The sequence below is a fragment of the Bubalus bubalis genome, chromosome 2 (assembly GCF_019923935.1).
Source record: "Bubalus bubalis isolate 160015118507 breed Murrah chromosome 2, NDDB_SH_1, whole genome shotgun sequence".
Classification (NCBI taxonomy): Eukaryota; Metazoa; Chordata; class Mammalia; order Artiodactyla; family Bovidae; genus Bubalus; species Bubalus bubalis.
The window spans coordinates 186,691,414-186,703,655 of record NC_059158.1 but is presented as its reverse complement, the minus strand read 5'-3'; positions in this window follow the sequence as shown (position 1 = coordinate 186,703,655).

The following is a 12,242-nucleotide window of genomic DNA, read 5'->3' as shown; positions in this document are numbered from 1 at the left end:
AGAAGATGAGGCAATTTGCCCAAGGCAACCCAGTCGGTCATCAACAGGATTTGGGCAGAAGGCGATGGCCAGGGCTATGACTACTCAGGGCCAGAATTAAGTGGTTGCATGTTTGCCATTCAAAACGTGCCTGATCCACGTCAGTCTTTGACTAAAGTGGTGCCTATTCAGGGAGCCGCACACTCTTTCCTTTGTCCCCCAGTCCTAGAAACCAGGCCCGGTTGCCCAGCTTGGCTCTACCCAAGCTTTATCAACTGCCCACCTCATTGGCCCAAGTCCTCAGACAGAATCCCTGTTTGCTGGTCCCCAGATGTCTCCTGGATTTCTTCAGACTCTTTTGTTGCAAAGGGAGCTGGGATTCTCCTTGATTTGTTTGAGGAGCAGAGCAAGGGAACTCATGGAGGCAGATGACCTGTTCCTTGAGTGCTGGCCTGATTCGTGTGCTCAGAAACGACCCGAGCAACAGGGTTTTATTTTGAACTCATCCAGGCCCAGCTGGTGTGGAAACTTCTGTTCAGGGGCTGGCATCTACAACATAGTGGCCACACTCTTGAGAAACCAGCAAAAGTGTCATTTCCTTGACATGTGGCCGCTTTAGCTCTCTATGCTCACTCAGAGCCCGAGGAAACAGCAGGCGCTGGATGAGGAAGGTTTAGGCAGAATTCATGTATCCCTTTAACAAATATCACAGAGCGCCCTCCGTGGACCGGGGCTGCTGGAGGGGCTGGGGTGCATCAGCGACAAAACAAGTAATTCCCTGGAGTCATAGTCTAGTGCAGAAAGACAGGCAATTAAATAAAAATAATAAAGAGCCAACTTGCGTAGTGTAGTAAAGGAAGGGGAAAACGTGGAGCAAGCGGGAGCAGGAGTGGAAGGCAAGAGGGCAAGGTGCAGAGCTACAGGGGGAGGTGAGGGGTGGTCCCACGGGGGAGGTGAGGGGTGGTCCCGTGGGCGTGGTGAGGGGGGGGGTCCCGTGGGGGGAGGTGAGATCTGAACCAAGGTGTCAGAGGTTGGGGAGTGTGCCCTGCGGATGTCTGGGGAACACATCCCAGGCAGCAGGAACGCCAGGGCAAAGGCCCTGGGGCAGGCGGCTGCTGGTGTACTCCAGGAGCAACGAGGAAGCCAGGGTGGCTGGACCAGAGGGGAAAGGGGAGAGACAGAGGAGGGGAGGTCGGAGATGGGGGAGTGGGCCAGAGGAGCATCAGAGTGACTGAAGCATATACTGTGGAGACAGTTTCTGAAGGCGGGCGGGGGAGGAGGCGGCTGTTGCAGTGCCCGGGCGAGGGGCGGTGCAGCCCAGACCAGGATGGATGCGGGTGAGCGGCCGCCACTCTCGTGAGGATGCCTTGAAGGTGGCGCCCAAAGAGCTTGCTCGAGGTCAGATGCAGTGTGAGAGGAAGAGACGGTCGAAGAGGACGCCAAGCTTCTGAGCCACCAGATGGAAGGGTGTGAAGCAGAGCTTTCTGACTGGCTCTGCCACTTCCGCTGGGCAAGTGATTCACTTAACATCTCTGTGTTGTAGTTCCCTTAACTGTAGATTTGCGAGAGTAACAGTCCCAAGTCCCCTTAGGTATTATGAGATCTGACCTGGTGCATAGTAATTGCTCAGTAAAGAGTGTGTGAGTGTGTGTGTGTGTGTGTGTGTGAGCCGCTCAGTCATGTCCGACTCTGTGACCCCGTGGACTGTAGCCGGCCAGGCTCCTCTGTCCATGGGATTCTCCAGGCAAGAGTACTGGAGTGGGTTGCCATTTCCTTCTCCAGTAAATATTAGCTCTACTAATTACTATGATTGCTGTTACTGATACAGACTCTAGACTAGGAGTCAGCAGAGTACAGCCCGAGGGGCCTGTTTTGGTAAATCAGGAGTCCTTGGGTGTGTGATGTCTGTGGCTGCCTTCCTGCCCCGGGGCAGAGTTGAACAGCTGCAACATTGTACGACTGCAAAGCTGGAAACAGTCACGCCCTGACCCCCTGCAGAAAGCTTGCTCATCTCTGTTGTAAACCAAGCAGCTCTTTTTCAGAGTAGGTTTTAGTCAAGGTTTCTCACGCTCTTCTTGCGGCTCCAGGACAGGGGTGGGGGTGCAGCCGATGACCTTTGTGCCCCCCTCCATCCCTGACACTGCGACCTCTGGCTCCATCAGATGCTGGCTCTGGGAGAGATGCGGGAGGCTTGCACCCCTTCCTTCTCGAGGGCGGTGCTCCTGATAATCGCCTGCCCGTCACAGAGCTTGGGTGACACAGTGCTGTAGGATCTCACGGCTGAGTGGAGGGATTAACAGCTGATGGCATGCCTGGCCCCCGAGAGCCAGACCCTGATCTGCCAGCAGCTGAGGCGTGCCCCTCCCGTCATCCCTGCCTCCCTGCCATGCTCCGCAGGGCCTCTCCAGGCAAAGCCGCCCGCCGGCAACCAGCTTGGAAAGAAGGCAGAGCAGCCTGGGAGGCGTCTGGCCAAGGTCTGACGCAGCTGCAGCCCTTCAATGGCTGTGTGACCTGGGGCAAGATACTTAGCCTCTCTGAGCCTGGCTTTCCTCAAGTGTCAAAGATGGATGGTTTTTACGTCTGGCCCCCAGTGGAAACTCATTTTCTCGGGGACTTTGGCTGCCTTGCCTGACATAACGTCGGCACCGTCATGGTGCCTGGTGCAGGGCAGGTGCCCTGAAAGTGTTTGTTGATGGAAAAAGGGGAGCAGAACTCGTACCGTGCAGGTGTCCAAGGGAAAGCAAAAGTGTTAGTCGCTCAGTCGTGTCCGACTCTTTGCAGCCCCATGGACTGCAGCCCACTGGGCTCCTCTGTCCACGGGATTCTCCAGGCAAGAATACTGGAGTGATTTCCTTCTCCAAGGGATCTTCCCCACCTAGGGATCTAACCCAGGTCTCCTGCATTGCAGACAGATTCTTTACTCTCTGAGCCACCAGGGAAGCCTGTCAGTGTCCAGACCATGGCCATTTACGATAAGGATGAGGTTGCTATGGACTGTAGAGCTCTGTGAAGCCCGGCATCTCTACCCGCCAGGCCAGGTGCAAGTTCCAGGATAGAGGTAGGGCTTCACCAGCTTCAGGGGAAAGGGAGGGGCCTTGGGAGGCCCAGATGTGTTCAGATTTCTGCTTGAAGGGGGTGAGAAAACGAGGGCCGTGCACAGCTCTGACGCACAGAGAGACAGGTGAGAGATGACAAGACAGACGGAAAGATAGATTGACAGATAAATAGACGACAGGCGAGCAGGCAGACAGGCAGGGCGGAAGGCAGGTGGATAAATAGGCGGTAAGTGGCGGTGGGGGTCCCGTGCCCCCAGCTCCTCCTCTGCAGCCCCCGCTGCCACACGCTCCTAGTAAGACAGACAGATCGTGTTGACTCAGCGCCAGAGGGGTGCCGGAACCTCAGGGAAGCTTGTGGGGTGGCAGGGCTGGATTGCCCATGTCTATCTTTACGGGCAGGCTCTGATCAGAGCGGGCATCGGGATGGAGGGAGGCAGAGTGGCTGCAGAGCCTGGACCGGAGGTGGGAAGCGGGGGCTTGAGCCGCAGCTCTCCGCTCTCTGACCTTGTGACTTGGCCTGGCCTGTGCTTCTCCCCCGGGCCTGAGAGACTGCCGTGGACCGAGGTCATGGTGAGAGGAGGCAGCAGGGACGTCTCTGAGGCTGGGAGGTGCACGCAGCTGTGAGCGGCGGTGACCACGCCCGGGCGCCCGTCTGACAGCGGCTAGGCGAGCTGAGTGATGCGGAGCCGTGATGAAGTGAGGACAGTTGGCATCTGCTCGCCTGAGTGTGGATCTGTCAGTTCGCGCGGAGTAGGCGCTTAACAATGAAACTTGGCGGGGACGGGGGGTGGGTAGTCGAAGTTACAGTCGCTGGCTTGTCAGCCAGACGGCTTGCCTCCGGGGGTGTCCGTGGGGCTCAGTTCCCTTGCTTCATAGCAACAGGGCCGGTGACTGAGCACAGAGCCCGTGTCGCACGCTGTCCCCCAATCTTACAGCACCCCCCCCACAGCGTTGTCTTGACATCAGAGGCAGAATTTGCTACATGCTTTGCAGAACCCCGTGAAAAATGAAAATGTGGGGGGGTCCCTTGTTCAAAAACTGTGAAGAATTTCAAGGCAGTGAGAGAGGAACTTGAACCAAGGCCTGCGAGCCCGCACAGACGGCATCTGCACAGCTGAGCCTGTCTGGGGCGCTCGGTCCGTGACTCATGTGATGGTTTAGGAGGGAATTCATAAGGCCGGGGGCTGCTGAGCTGGGATCCTCAGTCTATGCCTCAGATCTATCACTTTCGAGTGACTTTGGACGGGTCCCTTAATCTCTGTGCCTCAGTTTCTTCCTCTGTAAAATGGAAGTAAAACGAGCACTCCAGCCTTAGACTTGTAGTGCAAAATGAATGACCGTGACTGACCTGCTGGACACAGTGCCTGGCCCAAGCACCCGATAAATATCAGCTACTGTTACCATCCTGTGGACCAAGCTACGGAGCTAGAGGTGACCGGGTCCAGAGTCGGAACTGGGATGTTCCAAGTCAAAGTCCCCTTCCCGGCCCCGGACTGTATACTGGCCTTTCCCAGGGCTTGCGGCTCCGGAAATGGGCAGGAGTTTGCTTCGTCCCTAGAGGTGCTCTTGTGGCCCAGATGGTAAAAACCTGCCTGCAGGAGACCTGGGCTCAGTTCCTGGGTGGGGAAGATCCCCTGGAGAAGGGCATGGCCACCCACTCCAGTATTCTGGCCTGGAGAATTCCGTGGACAGAGGAGCCTGGGGGCTACAGTCTGTAGGGTCGAAAAGAGTTGGCCACGACTGAGCGACTGGCACTTGCATTTTCTTAGAGGCGCTCATGGCGCATCGTCAGCTGTGCACACTGTCTCTGAGCCCAGGCTTTCCCACAGATCTGCTTCCTGGTGCCCTCCTCTCCCCCTGCCCCCCATACGTGCCCTTGACTCTTGCTGGTCTCACTGGATCTGAAGGCATGGGCTGGAGAGGGGAGTCTCTGGGACCTGTGAGGATACACGAGGAGGTGTCCTCAGGGGTGAGCAGAGTGCGATCACTTGGGACAGGGGTGGGCTTGCAGACCCCTGGGATTCCTATACCCAAGATGCCACCCTTGAGATAGGTGATAGGTCAGATCAGCCTTTGATCTGACTTTGTATGTGAGGTTTAGATAATTCAGATGACCCTAGACATACATACTCTTTCCACAAGTGACCAAAGGAAAAACTCAGGCAGATACTCCATGTGTGGACATAATAGGCAGACCAGCCTCGTGTGGGAAGTTAGGCAGGAGTGCGGGGAGTGGGGCTGATCCCCGTGGGCTTCTAGGAGGAGCTGCTGCTCTGACAGGCAGTGCGGGACTGGCGGCTGTCTTCACGCGCAGTCTCCCCCATCGCAGGGGAGCGTGCGGCCATGGCAGTGGCAGGCCCTGAGCCTCGGCATGAGAAGGGTCTGGGCACCCTCTAGTCCTTTGCATCTGGGGGCCCAGGTTTCAGCAGGTCTGCCACTGGGTGGGGGACACCAGGAGGAGGGCGGATTGGGACCAGGTGGAGGGAGGCAGAGGTTGGCAGGTGGCTCATTAGGGCATCACAGACCAGGGCCTTGTGTCTGGTATGTATTCTAAGCCATGGAAGATCTTTGCAGAATTTTAAGCACAGAAAAGATTTGATGTGATTTAAGCTTTTAAAAGATCAATCCCTCCAGTTGTTGGGTGGAGAATGGACGGAAGGGAGCTAAGAGTGGCGAGGGGAAGACCAGTGAGAGGTTTACGTCATTATCCAGGCACGTGATGGTGGCCAGGGTCGGGGAGGGGGTGGGGGTGCGGGAGACAAGTCGGCATGTTGGAGATTTATTTCAGAGGTGAAATCCCAAAGACATGTCACTGAGGTGGGGAAGAAGGGAAGCAGAGAATCAAGCCTGGCTCCTTGGGAGGATTAGGGATAAAGATGCAGAGGGGAAAGGAGGATTCTAGTTCAGGTCTTTCGGAGTCTGAGCTTCCAGCAAGGTCTCCTGGGGCACTGGTGGGAGATCCCAGGACTCAGAAGTGAGGGTGACCCCTCCCCTCAGTGAGTTCATGTTCCAGGGTCGCCCAGGGGACCCATCCCAGCCAAAGGATGATTCTCCTTCCCACACAACCTTCTGGAGAGGTAGATCCAAGCAGGAGGCGTGGAGAGAGGTGAAGGGCTCGTTCATCTGAGTGCTTTCTTTAGGGGCTGTGGATCCTCAGAGAAAGTCCCTCTGTGCTATCTTGGGGGTAGGTGGATCCTACCTCTGAAATGAAGGATTCTGTGTAGTCTGGGGAGAGGAAAGAAAGAAAAAAGAGGAGACTGGGAGAATGAGGCAGAAAGACAGAAGCAGAAGTGGGAGGGGTGGAGTTTGGAAGATGCAGCAAGACTGATGAGACAGAAGGATGTAGAAGGGAAGATGGATGTGGAGGGCAGAGGTGGAGACAGGCTCAGGAAGCAGATTCAGGTGGAAGGAGAGGGACGGAGATGAGGACGGACAGCGTTACCGTTAGGGTTCTGGGGCGGGGACAGTGGGCAAGTTCAGAGCACACTTAAAACTTTAATGGGGGGCCATTCATAGAGAAAAAACCCTGATGCTGGAAGAGACTGAGGGCAGGAGGAGAAGGGGACGACAGGGCATGAGATGGTTGGATGGTGTCACTGAATCAATGGACATGAGCTTGAGCAAACTCTGGGAGATGGTGATGGACTGGGAGGCCAGGGGTGCTGCAGTCCGTGGGGTCACAAAGAGTTAGACACGACTGAGTGACTGAACAACCGCAACCTTTAGAGAGGTGGTGAGCTTAGAGAGGGCCAGGGAAGGGGGGCAGGGGATGTGGGAGGGCAGCGGCGAGGAGCCTGAAGCCAAGGTGAGGGAGCCAGGGAAGGGGGTCAGGGGACGCGGGAGGGCGGCGGCGAGGAGCCTGAAGCCAAGGTGAGGGAGTGGGTACCCGAACCCAGCAAATGATGGTGGGGCGTGGGTGGGAGCTGCAGCAGGGACGAGAGGGCCCGGGCTGGAGGGGACATCCCACACACCATCTCCTCTGGCCTCGAACCTCTTACCAGTGCCTCCCGGGTCGGCAGAATCCAGGTCTAGGGATCCCGGGGATGCGCATGAGAGATCAGCCTCTTGGGCGCGGAGCCCTGTAGACAGGAGCAGGGCAGGGACGTGGAAGGGCAGACAGAGAAACCCGGCACACAGAGGGTGAGGCAGAGAGAGTGGCGGGGCAATGGAAAGGTGGGGCTGGAAAGGGAGAGGAAGTTAGGAGGTAGAGACGCAAGTGAGAAGCGGCTGACCTGGGGAGAGGGAGACAAGGACCTAGGAAAGTAGGGGCTCATCAGCTGGTGATGTTCCCTGCGACCACTGGCTTTGGCTCTCTTAGAGCCACGGACTGGGCCCAGATAACATCTTTGTCCCTAGAGCTCTGAACACTCTCCGTAGAGGCATACGCTCCCACTTTGTGTTGACACAGGAGGATAACTAAAGGAAAAAGGCTCCTGATGTCCTGGTTCTGGGTTTGGGTTTTAGCCTAACGAATTGCAGCCTCTCTGCCTCACCTTGCCATTCATTCTGGAAGTTGTGGGTGCTCTGGGCACGAAGAGGCAGCTGACTTGAGCGTTCCAGTGCCTGCTGGTGGCCAGCCCTCCTGCCACTCTGCCAGGACTCGGTTAAACCCACAGCTGGGCGTGGGCCCTCACAGGATGCTGGGGTCCCAACAGAGGCCTGGATGATGCCCTGGCCAGTGCTGGTTTTGGAGGGTCCCCGCTCTTGGAGGTGTTTGACATAGACAGCGTCCCTACAGCCAGGGTGAAAAGCTTCTGTATTCTGATGTGCTTGAAAAAAACATTTCCCCCTGAGTTGTGGCGCTTTGACCTCTCTGTGTGAGGACCTTGAGGAAGACCCAGGCAGGGTTGTTTCAGGGGGCCCTTCAGGTCAGTCCAGGGAAGACCTGGGCAGCTCGAGGAGTCTTTGGGTCTCTGCTGGCATTTCTTTGATAGCCTTGAAGCCCAGTCTGGGAGGTGGTCTTCCGGAAGCCTCTCTGCTCCTTCACTGTCCTGCACTGGGCTGACCACAGCCTCCTTCTGGGAGCAGTTCTGCCCTTGCATCCATGAGGGGAGGCCAGAGGGGAGTTCGTGTTGGTCAAGCTCCTGCAGAGCCTTGCTGGAAGCCCTCACTCCATAGACGGGGTTAAGAGCAGAGTCTGGAGCCAGGCTGCTTGGGTTTGAGTGCTGGTTCTGCTCTGACTGGTTGTGTCCCCTGAGCGAATCACCCTCTCCGCGTCTACATCAGAGCGTTGCCGTGAAGATTACATAAAGCACGTGTGAAAGTGGTGAGAGCTGGACCCGGCATTTTGGTGCTGTGTAGGGACGAGTTGTGACTGGGGCCTCTCTCTGGGGCTTTCTCCAAACTCCACTGTCATCGTTCAGTCACTAAGTCACGTCCGACTCTCTGCAACGCCGTGGACTGCAGCACGCCAGGCTTCCCTGTCCTTCACTACCTCCTGGAATTTGCTCAAACTCATGTCCACTGGGTCGGTGATGCCATCCAACCATCTCAGCTCTGTCGCCTCCTTCTCATCCCACCTTCAATCTTTTCCAGCATCAGGGTCTTTTCCAATGAGCCAGCTCTTCCCATCAGGTGGGCAAACCCCATTGGCACCCTCATTTTATAGATGGAGGAAACAAGGCCCTGAGAGGGGCATGAATCATTCAAAGCCGTGGGGCTGCAGAAGGGGCACAGTGGGCATGCACCTAGACCGTCTCACGCTCAGACCGCACCTTTCCTGCTGCCCTCGCCTGTGGTTGTGGGCTGCTAAGTAAGCACAGAGAGGAGGGGGGTGGACATTGTTCTGAAGCCCCGGGCCGGCCCCTTTACGCTCCAAAATCATCTTACAGATCCAAGCTAGTGGTGCTTCCCAAACTCACGCTGACAGTCCTGTTCCTTGATCTCCTGCGGGGCCATTTGGGGAGGGGAGCTCTTCTCCTCCCTGTCCCCCTCCCCCAGACTGTCAGATCCACTCCAGCTCGGATGAGGAAAGCAGCTGGCACAGGGCTGCCCCGTCCATCACTTGGGGCAGCGTCTGCCCTGCTTCTCGGGCAGGCTGCCCTCTGTCTTCAGGCTCAGGGGCCAGGTCCTGCCAAGTGGATGGCAGGACCACGGGGAGGGTGAGGCTCAGGTAGCAGCCAGCCCAGGGACAGGCAGGCAAGCTTTCTGCACCGACGGCTGGGTTGGCTCTGATGGCCCAGCCTGGCTGTCTCGGCTCTGCGATGCATCAGAGAATCCTTCAGAATGGGCCAGGAGGGCATGGAGTAGAGTGTGCAGACAGAACTTTACGTGCACTGGGGCTTGGCCGAGGAAGGTAAAGCAGGACCGTTGAGCTGAATTCCCTTCACTGCACCATGAGTGATAAGCGCTGGCTCCCATAATCTTAGAGCTGAGAGCGCAGCTGAGAGATTTCTTGGTACAATTGCTTCATATTTCAGATGGGGAAACTGAGGCTCAGAGGCAGAGGCGTAACCTCCCTAGGGCCCTGCAGCAAACCTTCCATGACTGAGCTGGACCTAGAATCTAAATTTCTAGAGTCACAGACCAGTATGCTTTCAGAGAGTTTTCCAGTCCTAGCCAGAGCCAGCCTCCCCCAACCACACCCCCATCTCTGGCTATTGTCAGCTGATTATGTGTGTGCTTGGCTTCAGCCAGACTCCCCATGAGCTGTAGCCCCCCAGGCTCCTCTGTCCATGGACTTTTTCCAGCAAGAATACTGGAGTGGGTTGCCATTTTCTCCTCCAGGGACGCTTCCCTGCGGGCATCTCGCATCTCCTGCATTGCAGGCAGATTCTTTACTGCTGAGCCACCTGGGAAGCCCAGCTGATTGTAATAACTCACATTTATTGAGCACCTCCTCTATGCAGGCACTCTTCCCAGTACTTTGTAAGTATTAACTTATGTTATCTCACCTATTTGAAAGTAGTCAATAACATTATCCTCCTTTCCCACATGGGGAAACCGAGTCTTGGGGAATAATTTGCACAAAGTCATTCTGCTAGGATATGGCAGAGTCGTGTTTGGAACTCAGATCACTGAGGGCAGAGCATGAAGTGCCTTAAAGCTCAGAAAATAAAACTTCAAGGGAGCTAGAGCCCATTGTCCTCAAGTAGTCATCCACTTATGGTCTACTTGCTTTTGTGTGCACGGAATTCCTTTCGTGAAACCCCTCTTTACCATGTCTTTGGTGGAGGGCCCCAGGGTCAGAAGTAGACTAGATTTGAAGTGGTTTCAAGAAATGTGATTTAGGAAAACGATGTTAGTTTCTGGGAAAATCCTACAGCTAAGGGGGAAAGATCAGAGCAAGGGGGAGCATCGTCTGGTGGCCGGGGACAGGAGGCAAGACGAGCGAGTTCCCACACAGGCTCGGTCTCTCCTCGACGTGTCACCCTGGTTGCTTCCAGCCCCACCCTGGATCTCAGAACCATCTGAAAGAGGGGGCATGGATCTAAGAAACGTTCTCTCTGAAAGACCTTTCCAGAGCTGACATTTGGGGGTTGGGTGAACTGCTCCTGATAACTCTATTTCCCAACAGGTTTACGTTAGAACGGCCTCTTAAGAATTCCTTGCCCTTTTCACAGGTATCTGCTTTCAAGTGAGTTTTTCTCACCCCTCCTGGAGTTGGATAACTTCTGCTGTTGGGAAGACCTTCCTGACGTGTAATTTAAGAGCCTTCACTGTCGTTCTTTCTTCCTTCCTCAAGGATCCTCTGTGTCTTTTTCTTAATGCCAGACTAAGTCAGAACAGGCTCAGATTTACCATCACGTGTTGGGGGCCTGTCCAGGCCTGTCACTGATGCCATTCACGGCTTTATTATGCTGCTGCCGAGCAAACCGAACCACAGAGGGGAGAGAAGGCGCTGCTCCTCCCCATAACCTGAGCCTCTCCAGTCCCTCTACCCAGGCTGCGCCCTTGTGGGGCAAGACGGGGAGGGGCGACCAAACCCACATGCTCCAGTGTGATCCCCTCAAATCAGCTCACTCCATGCCCTGGGTGAGGTGGCCAGCTTCCTCTGGGAGGAGGGAAGCTGTCTGCCTCTGCAGTCCAGCATCTGAATGCAGCTTGAGATGCATCTTCTCCCAGTTTGCTTGCACATTCACTGAATCTACTCATCATTCATTCATTCATTCATTCAAGAACTCAGCATTTACTGAGCCCCCACTGAGTGTCATATTCTAGGAAGGCACGTGGAGTCTGGACTGCAATGTACCTGGCTCTCCATCCTGGTTCTGGCACTAACAAGCTGTAAAATTTGAGGGATCTGCTTGCCCTTTTGATCCTCTGTGTCCTGACCCATAAAACAGGCATAATAATATTGGCCTTCTGTAGTGTGTGCCGTGAGGACCTGATCTCTCTGGCGCCTGGCACGGCGTGGCGGGTGTGTCTCCCGCCTGCTGTGCGTGACTGCAGACTCTTCGTGTGCTCTTCTCTCGTGCCCCATCCTCTCACCCCCAAAGCAGGATCCGAGTGTCCCTCTCAAGCTAGAAGCTCACTGGGAGTGGGCTTTCTCCTTCCGGACTCGTCACCTGATCCCCGGAGGCTTCCCGGGCTAAGCCCCCAGCAGCAAACAGAGCAGGAGCTGGCCGTGGTGCTAACTCGTTCTCCCTTAGCTCTCTCTAAAGAGGACGGGAACTGTACTCCACGGATGTCTTCATCCTCTGGATCCTCCCATCACAATAATTTCTCCAAATGTGAAAAGCTGTTTCAGACTCAGCTTGTAGGAACAGGCCTAGGAGAAGCACTCTAGAGTGATGAACACATTAGGGTGACCAATCAAACCAAGGCGGCCAACTCCTCCTGCCCCTGTTCCTCTAATGATTGTGGGAGGGTGGGGATAACAAGGGTGAAGAGCTTCAAAATGCACCAAGACAACCTTAGACAGCCTCCTGCCACTCTCCTTGCTCTCTTCCAAACTGCCCTGCAGAGTAGCCAGATTAATCTGGAAATCTTGTTCTTATCTGAGAAAGAATCGCAGAGCACTAAGAACTAGAAGGAAGGCTCTGAATCTAGGCTAGCCTTAGTCACTTGCGTGACCAATAGAATGCTGTGGAAGTGACATTCTGGGATTTCTAAGTCCAGGTTGTAAAAAGCTTAGCAACTTCTCCGTGGGTTTCCTAAGAGCGTTTATCCAGGGGGAGCAGACAGCATGCACAGATCTTGCCTCTCTGAGACCTCCAAGCTGTGAGGAATGTCACCTTGGCCACTTGGGGGGAGACAGGCACCTGG